General features: G+C 42.4%; 1 protein-coding gene across 5 annotated transcripts in view; it reads left to right on the top strand.

Moving 5' to 3' along the window:
- Positions 1-12,038, top strand: part of LOC106563726 (bifunctional heparan sulfate N-deacetylase/N-sulfotransferase 1) — a 136,407-nt gene that overhangs the window by 37,898 nt on the left and 86,471 nt on the right. For 2 of the 5 annotated variants that reach the window (XM_014129547.2, XM_045690147.1), the window contains exon 3: positions 3,009-3,107. The exons of the other annotated variants lie outside the window; for them this stretch is intronic. The gene's annotated coding sequence lies outside the window, so the exon portion shown is untranslated. The remainder of the gene's footprint in view (positions 1-3,008; positions 3,108-12,038) is intronic. 5 annotated transcript variants of the gene reach the window in all.

Raw genomic sequence — 12,038 nt, 5'->3', positions numbered from 1 at the left:
AACATTACATGCCAATGTAAAATGGGGTTTTTGGATATAAATATGAACTTTATCGAGCAAAACATACATGTATTGTGTAACATGAAGTCCTATAAGTGCCATCTGATGAAGATCATCAAAGGTTAGTGCTTAATTTTAGCTGTATTTCTGGTTTTTGTGACGCCTCTCCTTGCTTGGAAAATGGCTGTGTTTTTTTTCTTGTTTAGGCACTGTCCTAACATAATCTAATGCTATGCTTTTGCCGTAAAGCCTTTTTGAAATCGGACAATGTGGTTGGATTAACGAGAAGATTATCTTTAAAATGGTGTATAATAGTTGTATGTTTGAGAAATTTGAATTATGAGATTTTTGTTGTTTTGAATTTGGCGCCCTGCTATTTCACGGACTAGCGTCCCACATACCCTAGTGAGGTTAAACAGCCGTTGTAGCCGGACTTCTTTTGATCTATCCCATGACCCTTTGCGAGATACGAGACAGATCAGTGCAGGCGGATACGACGCGCTGTCAGACAATGCTCATCAGGTCCTTTGAACCACTATCTTGGTAGAGGCATAGCCAACACTCAGCTACTGTAGTGACCAACAGATGCTCCCCATTGTGATTAGTTGACTTGACTGTTGGCTTGTTTTCTAGTGCACATGTCTTTGAATTCTAATGAAATGGGCCTTTGAGAAAATTGATTGTTTGCTTTACGGTCACTGGCACTGGCAGGTAGGCCCAGGGCACTGTGCATTGATTTATGATGTAGCTTTGTTTTTGTCTTTTAACCTGCTTTCAATTTGTTCTGTGTTTATTTTCCTATTGTTGTTTTAGGAGGAAATGTCAGAAGGACTTATTTTTTTGTCAAGTTTTTAGAACCCTGCGTCTCATAGGAACATCCCCAATGCCAGAGTTTCAATTTTTTTGTCTTAGGGCAGCATTTCCCAAATTCCGTGCTATGTTATGTTTAACTAAATGATGAATATAGTACTGTGGACCCTCATTTGAAAAACACCTCACTTGCGTCGTCTCTGTCTGCCCTCAGACAGAAAAATGACCCCCAGTCCATACGAGGTCAGAGCAGGGCACGTGATGTCTACGGTGTGTCTGGCCGTAACCTGGGCGCCTAAGCCTCTGTCCCTGACTCAGTACCTGTCCCTGATTCAGTACTTTTGGCTCTCAGGGGCCTCGTTCCAAACCGCCAGCTCAGAGCTTTTATAACCCTCAGAGGGGACTTTAAAACACAAACGCTCACGCAGTAGAAAAGATGCAGAGGACAGCCACTAAACTGATGGGACCCAGGTGGCACTAAACTGCAGAGGCCAGTGTGATAGTTCATAGTGACAGGCCAGTCAGAAGGTTGGCATTTGCATGCAGAAAGGGTTGATAGAGCTGAGTAGACAGTCAGTGCTCAAGTGTGAGTTTTACTTGCCTTTGGTTTTAGCCCTGAAAATAGGCCTCTGCTCACACAGGCTACATAAACGTTTAAGTTCTAGTGGGTTGGGGGGGCACAGCGTGGTATCCAACAGTGTTGCTATGTCCATGTGTCCATACCGAATCATTGAACTGTCTTACACACTCTTCTGCCCATAGTTCATCAGGATGTCATGGGAAATAGGCCTGCAGAACTGACTTGTCATGGCCCAGCTTTATAGTGGATGGAGCCTTGTCAGTGGAAGTAGTAGTCCTAAATCACAGCCACGCAGCCTTGACACATAATTACAGAGGAGGCTGTTAATATGGTCTCTACAAGACATTAGCTTCTGACACTGGACCCAGAGACACTTGGCAAGGTTTTTTTTCAGGGATCAGTGGGGAGGCAAACGACACAAAACCCCACACTTTAAGCAGGTTATTCTGAGAATCGGCAGGACAGCATTCCTCTGTGGCGTTCTTTCGATCCATGCCCCCTTGACAGACAGAGAGCTGGCAGATGGTCTGTCTGTGTGGGTGAACGTTGCTCTGCTGTGCCCTCTACTTCTCCCCAGCCGGCCAGCCTTTGCATGTCATCCCTGTTCTCCCTTGTTTGCCCTGATTGATGGATTGTGTTGCGAGCGGCCTAGTTCTTCTGCAGGTATGTGCTGCAGCACCTGGTTCAGTATGACAGCATGTTGTCCCCACCAGCCGTCTCTAAATTTGACTGGAATGTGTTCCAGAAGAGGTTGCGTTGCTGCCCGGATATCAGAACTGGTCCAGCTGTGTCTCTTGGTAATGGGAGTGCAGCAGTGCTCCCAAGTTGGACAGTGGTTGAAGCCTGGGGATGAAAAGTTAGGCTACCCATTGAGACCAGATGAAGGGAAGCGAGAATGGAAGAATGGTCCTCTGAGTGAGATGTTGCCGCTGATTAAGCTGCTTGACCCTGAAGCCTTGTTCCGCACACACACAGTCTATCATACTATAGTAGCTCTTTGGGTTCCATCTCTGCTCCCTGAGCATTAAGGCAGTCTTCACAACATGAATATTTTACTGTACAATCAGAGACAAATTCTGACACGGGAGGTTGGTTCCGTATATTCTTAAAAAAAAAAAAACTTAAGATGTTGAACTTCTTCGTTGGTTATGCTGGGGGACTGGAAGTGTGACCTTGACCAACTTCGTTGGTTATGCTGGGTGACTGGAAGTGTGACCTTGACCAACTTCGTTGGTTATGCTGGGGGACTGGAAGTGTGACCTTGACCAACTTCGTTGGTTATGCTGGGGGACTGGAAGTGTGACCTTGACCAACTTCGTTGGTTATGCTGGGGGACTGGAAGTGTGACCTTGACCAACTTCGTTGGTTATGCTGGGGGACTGGAAGTGTGACCTTGACCAACTTCGTTGGTTATGCTGGGGGACTGGAAGTGTGACCTTGACCAGCTTTGTTGGTTATGCTGGGAAAGAGGGCGGGAGAGTGGAAATGTTTCCTTCACACCCCCACGGCACTGCACAAACGAGACCCCACCGCCACTTTTTCTTCAGCTGCAATTCAACTCAATTATATGAATGGCTGAGTCGCCTGTACCCTTTTCATAATGGCTTGTTGTGTTTAGGAATTCTCGGCATGCTGACAATTACAATGGAGGGGGCCACACTGAACCAACCCTGCCTCACCTGTCTCCCTCAGCACCAAGCCAAATTAAACACTAAAGGTGACTCTTTTGTTTACTCCCCCCACTCTTTCCCTTTCTCTCCCTCTCCGTTCCCCCTCTCATGCTCCCTCTATACTCCATGCCAAACCTCATGCCAGGCTTCTATTCTCTAAAGGCCTTTTATTTTGTTTTGGGTACTGCTATGTAGTTGGTCTGGTATTGTTTTTACAGAATGATGTGTGCATATGGTAGTTATGTAAGGATATTTTATCTGGTAATCCTGCTTTAGTCACATATGCTCAAATTGGTGGCTTGAGCTGTCTGAACTGGACAATCGCCTGTTTCCGTTCCCATTTTATTTTTTCATTTGTGATAGTTCTTTCTGAAATGAAAAGAGCAGTCGTGTTATTTGTCTGGTTTTCTCATATTCCTGTAATGCCAACTGATTGTGTTGTGTGAACGTTGTTCACATTCATTTGAAATTTTAATCTCTTGAAAAATTGGAATGTTCATTGAATCAAAGTAGACCATGTATCAAGGGATAAAGACTTATTTTTCTCCGTTCTGTTAAATGGCTTCTATGTATTTTGCCTCCATCTTCATGTTTTTTTTTAATAACACATGGGTTGTTTAGGATTTAAAGCTCACAGCAGAGTTTTTCCTTTCCTTTCTATCTCAGGCTCCCAGGACACTGAAGCTATGGGGATGTGTCAGGAGCACTGAAAGGGGACTGCATGGTGGGGAAAAAAACAACTATTTCTTTGTTCTGACTAAATCCATGGTCCTCTTCCACTTAATCACCTTCTCCCCGTGGTGTGTTCCAGTCAGCTCCCTCTGAACATGCCTCATCCACCGGCATGTTATTGCAGCCTCCTCCCCACTAGACACCGCTCCCTGTGCGTTTTGAATCCATCAACCCACCCCTCGTCTCCTCTGTTCCCCAACAGTGACACCATCGGAGCAGGGAAGTGTAATGACCTAAATTGATGTACTTCAGGGTGAGACGACACCATTTAAGTGAGGGATGCAGCTGCCATAAAGCCAATCGCTCCCTAGTGCTCTCTTCTCCAGTCCCCACGCCTTGTCGTCTTAACCTCCAAGCTCTGGGCAGTGGTGTAACTTTGTATCAATGTGTGACGCGATTAGTGAGGCCACACTGAAGAGTCAAAGACTCTAATCGCTGGGGGGTATTCAACCCCACAGATAATAGAATGTACGGACTGCCCCCTTCCTGTCTCTCCCTGTATATCCTGTGGATTGCAATGGGAGCTGACATTTTTTTTATTTTAATAAGAATTTAGTCAACATACGCAGTTGGAAATGCCTAGGGATTTATATCTTATCATGGTGGACACAGAACATATGGAGAGGAAATGGACGTTTAGTAGTATTCAATATAATAGGACCTAGAAGAGAGCAATGTGCTATCAGGCGTTATTAAGGGGAAATACACTGGTGTCTACAAATAGCTGTCTAAAATCAAATAAAACTTTATTTGTCACATGCGCCGAAAACAACAAGTGTAGAGGGGCTACAGGGGGTACCGAGTCAATGTTCAGGGGTACTGGCTTTGCCCACTGACAAAGCAAGGCTTGCACATTCTGAATTACTGATTAAATAATTATTGTATTCTTCAGGGTCAAAATATAAATATATAGCTATTGAGTTTAATCTGATCTAAGTGTAAGCCAATCTCAGATGAAGATGAGGGTTTTTGTTCGGTGTGTGTTTGCTCAGGGTAAGAGAGGAATTATAGAGTGGAAGTGAAAAGGTGGGGCAGTCTCCCTGCGTTGTGATTGGAGAAGCCAAGAGTGAGTGTCATTGATCTGGATGTTTGGAGATGCGTGCTGCAGCCCGAGGTCATCCCTAGTGTTTCAGAACTGAATTGCTGATTCTAGAAAACATGCAATCCTAAATCTCACCACGCTCTCTCTTTCTGGGAAAGGGCTGGCATGTAATCAGCACGTTTCAGATGCCGCTGTGCACCTTCAATCGACTTTTGAATGCAGCCCTATTTTTCCTCCTCTGTTCTTATTTACTGTGTTCCGTTAAAGTGAGAGCGTAGTTATTTTATTCTCAGTTTGGTACAAAAAAGTCTACACTTGTAGCAGTTTTACTGAGCTAAATGTCAAGGCCAGTAGAGTACAGATTATAGGCCTCATGGATCATTTTTAAGGAACCCCATGAGGCTTTGCCAGAGAGGGTTGGATGTGAAAACAGTTGTGGGAGAGACAACCCCCTCACCACAGCCTGAAGAATGCATGGTATCTGGTATTTAATAAAGTACTGGTATGCAGTCTCCATAGGCAACCCTGCTAATGGATATCATGAGGAGCAGCCCATGCCTGTGGTTTCAGCACTTACTCCATTTCTATATCAGTCAAATTCAATCAGTCAAATGTACAGTGGCAAGAACAAGTATGTGAACCCTTTGTAATTACCTGGATTTCTGCATACATTTGACATAACATTTTAGCTGATCTTCATCTAAGTCACAACAATAGACAAAGTGTGCTTAAACGAATAACACACATGATTGTATTTTTCTTGTCTATATTGAATACGTCATGTAAACATTCACAGTGTAGGTTGGACAAAGTATGTGAACCTCTAGGCTAATGACTTCTCCGAAAGCTAATTGGAGTCAGGAGTCAACTAACTTGGAGTGGAATCAATGAGACGAGATTGGAGATTTTGGTTAGAGCTGCCCTGCTCCATAAACACTCACAAAATTTGAGTTTGCTATTCACAAGAAACATTGCCTGATGTGAACCATGCTTCGAACAAAAGAGATCTCAGAAGACCTAAAATTAAGAATTGTTGCTTTGCATAAAGCTGGAAAGGATTACAAAAGTATCTCTAGAAGTCAGTCCATGGTAAGACATATTGTCTAAAAATTTAGAAATTTCAGCATTGTTGCTAATCTCCCTAGGGGCTGTCGTCCTGCAAAGATGACTGCAAGAGCACAGCGCAGAATGCTCAATGAGGTTAAGAAGAATCCTAGAGTGTCAGCTAAAGATTTACAGAAATCTCTGGAACATGCTAACATCTCTGTTGACGAGTCTACGATACGTAAAAACACTAAACAAGAATGGTGTTCATGGGAGGACACCACAGAAGAAGCCACTGCTGTCCAAAAAAAACATTGCTGCACGTCTGAAGTTCGTGAAAGAGCACCTGGATCTTCCACAGTGCTACTGGCAAAATATTCTGTGGACAGATGAAACTGCAGTTGAGTTGTTTGGAGGGAACACAACACTCGTTGTGCTGTGCCTTTTTTTTCTCCACACAAACATCAAAACCTCATCCCAACTGTAAACTATGGTGGAGGGTGCATCATGGTTTGGGGCTGCTTTGCTGCCTCAGGGCCTGGACAGCTTGCTATCACTGACGGAAAAAGGAAGTCCCAAGTTTATCAAGACATTTCGCAAGAGAATGTTTGGCTGTCTGTCCAGACATCCCAAGAATATTGCTGAACTGAAACAGTTTTGTAAAGAGCAATGGTCCAAAATTCCTCCTGACCGTTGTGCAGGTCTGATCCGCAACTACAGAAAACGTTTGGTTGAGGTTATTGCTGCCAGTTATTAAATCCAAGGGTTCACATACTTTTTCCATCCTACACTGTGAATGTTTACACGGTGTGTTCAATAAAAACATGAAAACATATTGTTTGTGTTATTAGTTTTAGCAGACTGTTCGTCTATTGTTGTGACTTAGATGAAGATCAGAACAACATTTTATGACCAATTTATGCCGAAATCCAGGTAATTCTAAAGGGTTCACATACTTTTCCTTCCCACTGTATTTATATAGACCTTTTTACATCAGCAGATGTCACAAAGTGCTTACACTGCGTGCACAATTATTAGGCAAATTGTATTCCTCGGGATTAATTTTATTGTTGAACAAACACGATGCTCTCAGTCAATCCAAAATGTTATTGAACCTCAAACCTGAATGTTTAACAAAGGAAAAGTGAGTTTTGTCTTTCTCAGGGAAATATATTAGTGTGCACAATTATTAGGCAACTATTAGTGTGCAGAATTATTAGGCAACTAAATTACAAAAATAATTTCTCTCAACTCACTTGTTGATTCTCAATTTTTAGAGTAAGTGTAACACAAAATGACAATTATATAACATTTTTGGCCTTTCAAAAATATTCAGTGACCAATATAGCCACACTTATTTTCAAGAACTGCCATGAGCCTTCCATCCATGGAGTCTGTCAGTTTCTTGATCTGTTCACGATCAATTTCCGCTGAAGCAGCAACCACAGCCTCCCAAATGCTGTTCAAAGAGGTGTATTGTCTTCCCTCACTGTAAATCTCACGTTTGAGAAGGGCCCACAAGTTTTCAATAGGATTTAAGTCAGGTGAGGAAGGGGGCCAGGTCATTATTCAGGCATCTTTGAGGCCCTTGCTGGCTAGCCAAGCAGTGGAGAACTTGGATGCATGTGATGGAGCATTGTCCTGCATAAAGATCATGGCCTTCTAGAGTGCTGAGGACTTCTTCCTGTACCACTGTTTGACGAAAGAATCTTCCAGAAACTGGCAGTAGGTTTGGGAGTTGAGTTTCAGTCCATCTTCAACCCGGAAAGGTCCAACTATCTTATCCTCAACGATAGCAGCCCATACCAGTACCCCTCCTTCACCTTTTTGGCACCTGACTTAAAGTGGTGCCCTGTGTCCATTACTGATCCAGCCACGGGCCCATCAATTTGGTCCATCAAGAGTAATTTTCATTTCATCTGTCCATAAAATCTTTGAAAAATCTGTCTTCAGGTATTTCTTTGCCCAATCTTGACGCTTCAACTTGTGAATCTTATTCAGTGGTGGTCTTGTTTCAGTCTTCTTGGCCATGTCTCTGAGCACTTGACACCTTGTACTTTTGAACACTCCAGGTAGGTTGTAGTTCTGGAATACGGTGGCACTGGAGGATAATGGGTTCCTGGTAGTTTGACGTTTAATTCTTCTCAAGTCTTTTGCAGTTAATTTGCGCCTTTTCTTCCCCATGCATTTTTTGTGCCCCAGTTGGCTATTCGCAACAAAACGTTTGATTGTCCGGTGGTCACGCCTCAATAGTTTAGCTATTTAAAGAGTGTCGCATCTGTCTGAAAGGCATTTTACATGTTTGGCTTTTCAGTGTCAGTTAAATCTCTTTTTTGTCCCATTTTACCTGAGGTAATGAGGCTGCCTAATAATTATGCACACCTTGATATAAGGTGTTATTCACTTTCGCCACACCCTCCCTCATTACACAAATACATATCACCTGAAAATGATTAAATCCAATAAGCATTCAAGTTTATATGGTTTGGAGTTCGAAAATGTGAATAGAAATAATGATAAGATCAGAATACTCACTTGCCTAATAATTGTGCACGCAGTGTATACAGAAACCCAGCCTAAAATCCCACGAAGTGCAAGCAATGCAGATGTAGCAGCACAGTGGTTAGGGAAAAACTCCCTAGAAAGGCAGGAACCTAGGAAGAAACCTAGAGAGGAACCAGGCTATGAAGGGTGGCCAGTCCTCTTCTGGCTGTGCTGGGTGGAGATTGAGTACATGGCCATTAAGGGTAGATTGTTCTTCAAGATGTTCAAATGTTCGTATTTGACCTGCAGGGACAAATAATAATCACAGTGGTTATAGAGGGTGCAACAGGTCAGCACCTTAAGAGTAAATTACAGTTGGCTTTTCATAGCTGAGCTTTGAGGTCGAGACAGCAGGTGCGGGATAAGGTAGACTGTGTACACACCACCTAAAGCAGTAAGGACAGGAAAGCAGGTAGGTATGCCAATGCTCGGTCTAACATCTGTTAGCTAGTGATAATTGAATCGCTTCTTAAGTCTGTGTTTGTTTAACCGATGCCAAAGATGGGACAGTTCTAAGAACTCCTCAACTATTCTTAATTCCTCTGTTGCTGTGGTTGTCAGCACAGATTGTTTTTTTCCACTGGTATTTCACTTTTTGGGAGGGGTCTCGGTGTCCGTGTGTGTGTGTGTGTGTGTGTGTGTGTGTGTGATGGTATGCTCCGTGGACTGAGGTTTCCAGGAGGCTGAGCTGCCAGGTATTTGTTATCTCCATACAACGGTAGAATAATAGTTGTCTGTAGTTGTTGGTTTCCCCCAGATGTGCTATTTTGTAAACGTACAGTATATACACATCAATGAAGGTGTAACAAAAAGGTTTCTCCTGGAAAAGATCAATGGCTGCGAGAGCTCCTGCCGTTTTTAATTGGTAGTGCTCGAGTCGTCATGAATCTCTGGGAAGGCCAAGCCTATTGGTTTCCTTTACCATCCACAAGAGTCAACTCTGCCTTCCCCCACGCTTGCACCATGACAGGCTGATGTATCACTCTCGGCTTTCTTTAGCATTTCCCCCCTCTCTCCTAAACCTTTCTCACCTCCTCACCCTGGGCCTAGTATACTATACCCTTCTATACGTCCCCCTCACACACACTCATCTTTCCATTCACTGCCTGTTTATTTTCTGCAGCTAGCTATAGAAGCTGACAACACTAGTGCTGTGGATGTCCCCCTCTTTTCATTTTAAGATGGAATGATTAGTAATCTCCTGCCCCGGGTTAAGGAATGCACACATTCTTCTAGAATGAATTAAGTGTCCTCTTGGAATATTTTTTTATATTTTTTATTCGGTTGTCGTTTTTCATGGTAGTTGTAACAAGGTTAACATTAGAAGGTGCTGTCTGTTCCCCCACCTCTCCCAAATGAAGATGAATGAGGAAGTGTGTGTGTGTGTGTGTGTCTGTCTACGGGTGCCAGCAGGGACCAAAATATATTTAGTAAATTGGCTCTCCGCTGAACGTTAGAGGGATGAACAGTAGGATGCACATGTTCTCCATAATTTTCACCTTGTAGTCTTACAGCGGACACACATTCAAGCTAGTATGGATTAATTTATGATCCAGTGAGGAAACCGCTCAAGGATTTAATGGGTGTTATTGGAGAAAACTGAGGATGGATCAACAACATTGTAGTTACTCCAGAAAATTAACCTAAATGACAGAGTGAAATGAAGGAAGTCTGTACAGATTTTTGATTTTTTTTTCCAAACGAAAAAATGTGGCAATTGAATTAACTTTTTGTCCTGAATACAAATTGTTATGTTTGAGACAAATACAACACATTACTGAGTACCACTCTTCATATTTTGAAGCATGGTGGTGGCTGCATCATGTTATGGATATGCTTGTCATTGGCAAGGACTAGGGAGCTTTTTTGGATAAAAAAAAAATGGACTATTGCTAAGCACAGTCAAAATCCTAGAGGAGAACCTGGTTGTCTGCTTTCCACCAGATACGGGGAGACAAATTCACCTTTCAGCAGGACAATAACCTAAAACGCAAGGCCAAATATACACGAGTTGCTTACCAAGACCACGTTGAATGTTCCTGAGTGGCCAAAATACAGTTTTGACTTAAATCGCTTTGAAAATCTATGGCGAGATTTAAAAATGGCTGTCTAACAACCGACTTGACAGAGCTTTAAAAAATGTTTTTAATAAAGTGCATATTGTACAATCCAGTTGTGCAAAGCTCTTAGACTTACCTAGAAAGATATACACCTGTGATCACTGCCAAATGTTCTTCTACAAAGTATTGACTCAGAGGTGTGAACAATTATGTAAATTAGATTTCTGTATTTAAAACAATTAAGGTTCTGTTTTTTTTTCACTTTGTCATTCTGGGGTATTGTGTTTTAGATAGGTGTGAAACAAATTCTATCTATCTAGTCCAGTCAAGTGGTGTGAATGCTTTCTGAAGGCACTGTAAGACATGCCTCATAATATTAAATTCAGGTTTCAAACAGTTATGTATGTTTTCAAAATGCATATTGCTTCCATCTCACATTGTAAAGTGGTGGGTGACGCGCTGATGTTTATGGTGAATGGGAGCCGCACTTCAATTACCAGTTGAGATATAAAAATAGTAGCTCTTCTTAATCGTACACCAAAACTGTTTTTAACACGCGATTGTGTTTTAGAATTGCTGCACAGTGAATGGGCTTATGAAAGCATGTTATACTCAAACAGCAACCAGCTGACAAGCTGCAGGAGAAATCCTACTCAAAATAGGTGCTGTATGCTGTACACGTGTGATAGTTGTTTTGGATAAATAAGATGCATATTGACTAATGAAAATACACAGGCCAATTTTAATTCCAGTAAATTATGCAAATTAACCTATAGACCGATAAGCATGGCGGTCAAATGTATTTACATCAACTGGTATTTCCATCAATGAATAAAAAGCATTATTTTACAATGGGGTTTTATTTCTCCCACTCATTTTGGCCGGGCAACACTTTATCATCTTCATTTTTAGGGGGGCCAAAAGTTGTTTTGCTGGCTAATGGAAATCCTGTAACTGAGGTAGTGGGTCCTTTTCAGGAAGTAAAATGATTAACTGAGTTTCAGGGCTAATGAACAGGGGGAGGTTTTGAGTTTCTTAACAGGGTTTTGGGAAGACATCCTATGTCTCACACAATGAACAGATCTACACACCCGCCCGTGCAATCCAGTTAGTCTCAATTATGTTAGCCCTAATCTAATTACTGGCCATGGAACAGATAGCTCCCCTTGGCTTATTTAAACATTTAAAAAAAAACACAGAAAAGTCGAAGGAAAGACATGTACGTGTGTGCTATTTGTGCAGCTGGTTCCAATCAATAGAGCTGGATGTAAAGTTGTGGTGGGATCAGGGTAAGTTTACTTTTGTGTGTATGTATAGATCTTCCTCTGGGGGGCACTACCTGGCATCACTCAGCTGGTGTTGGTTGGCTTGTCTCAGCCAGATGGAAGCTGGGTAAAGAGTTGTTGTGCATTATACACCAGAAAGGTCAAAGGCACAGCAATGTCTAGGATGTCAATACAATACCAGGGATGATTAATTAACCATGTAAAGACCTTGGTCTCATACTGAGCTGTGCAGAAGTGTCACTACATACAGGATCGTACGGACGTGGCCAA

The sequence above is a fragment of the Salmo salar genome, chromosome ssa11 (assembly GCF_905237065.1).
Source record: "Salmo salar chromosome ssa11, Ssal_v3.1, whole genome shotgun sequence".
Taxonomy (NCBI): domain Eukaryota; kingdom Metazoa; phylum Chordata; class Actinopteri; order Salmoniformes; family Salmonidae; genus Salmo; species Salmo salar.
This window is presented reverse-complemented; position numbering and strand designations above follow the sequence as displayed.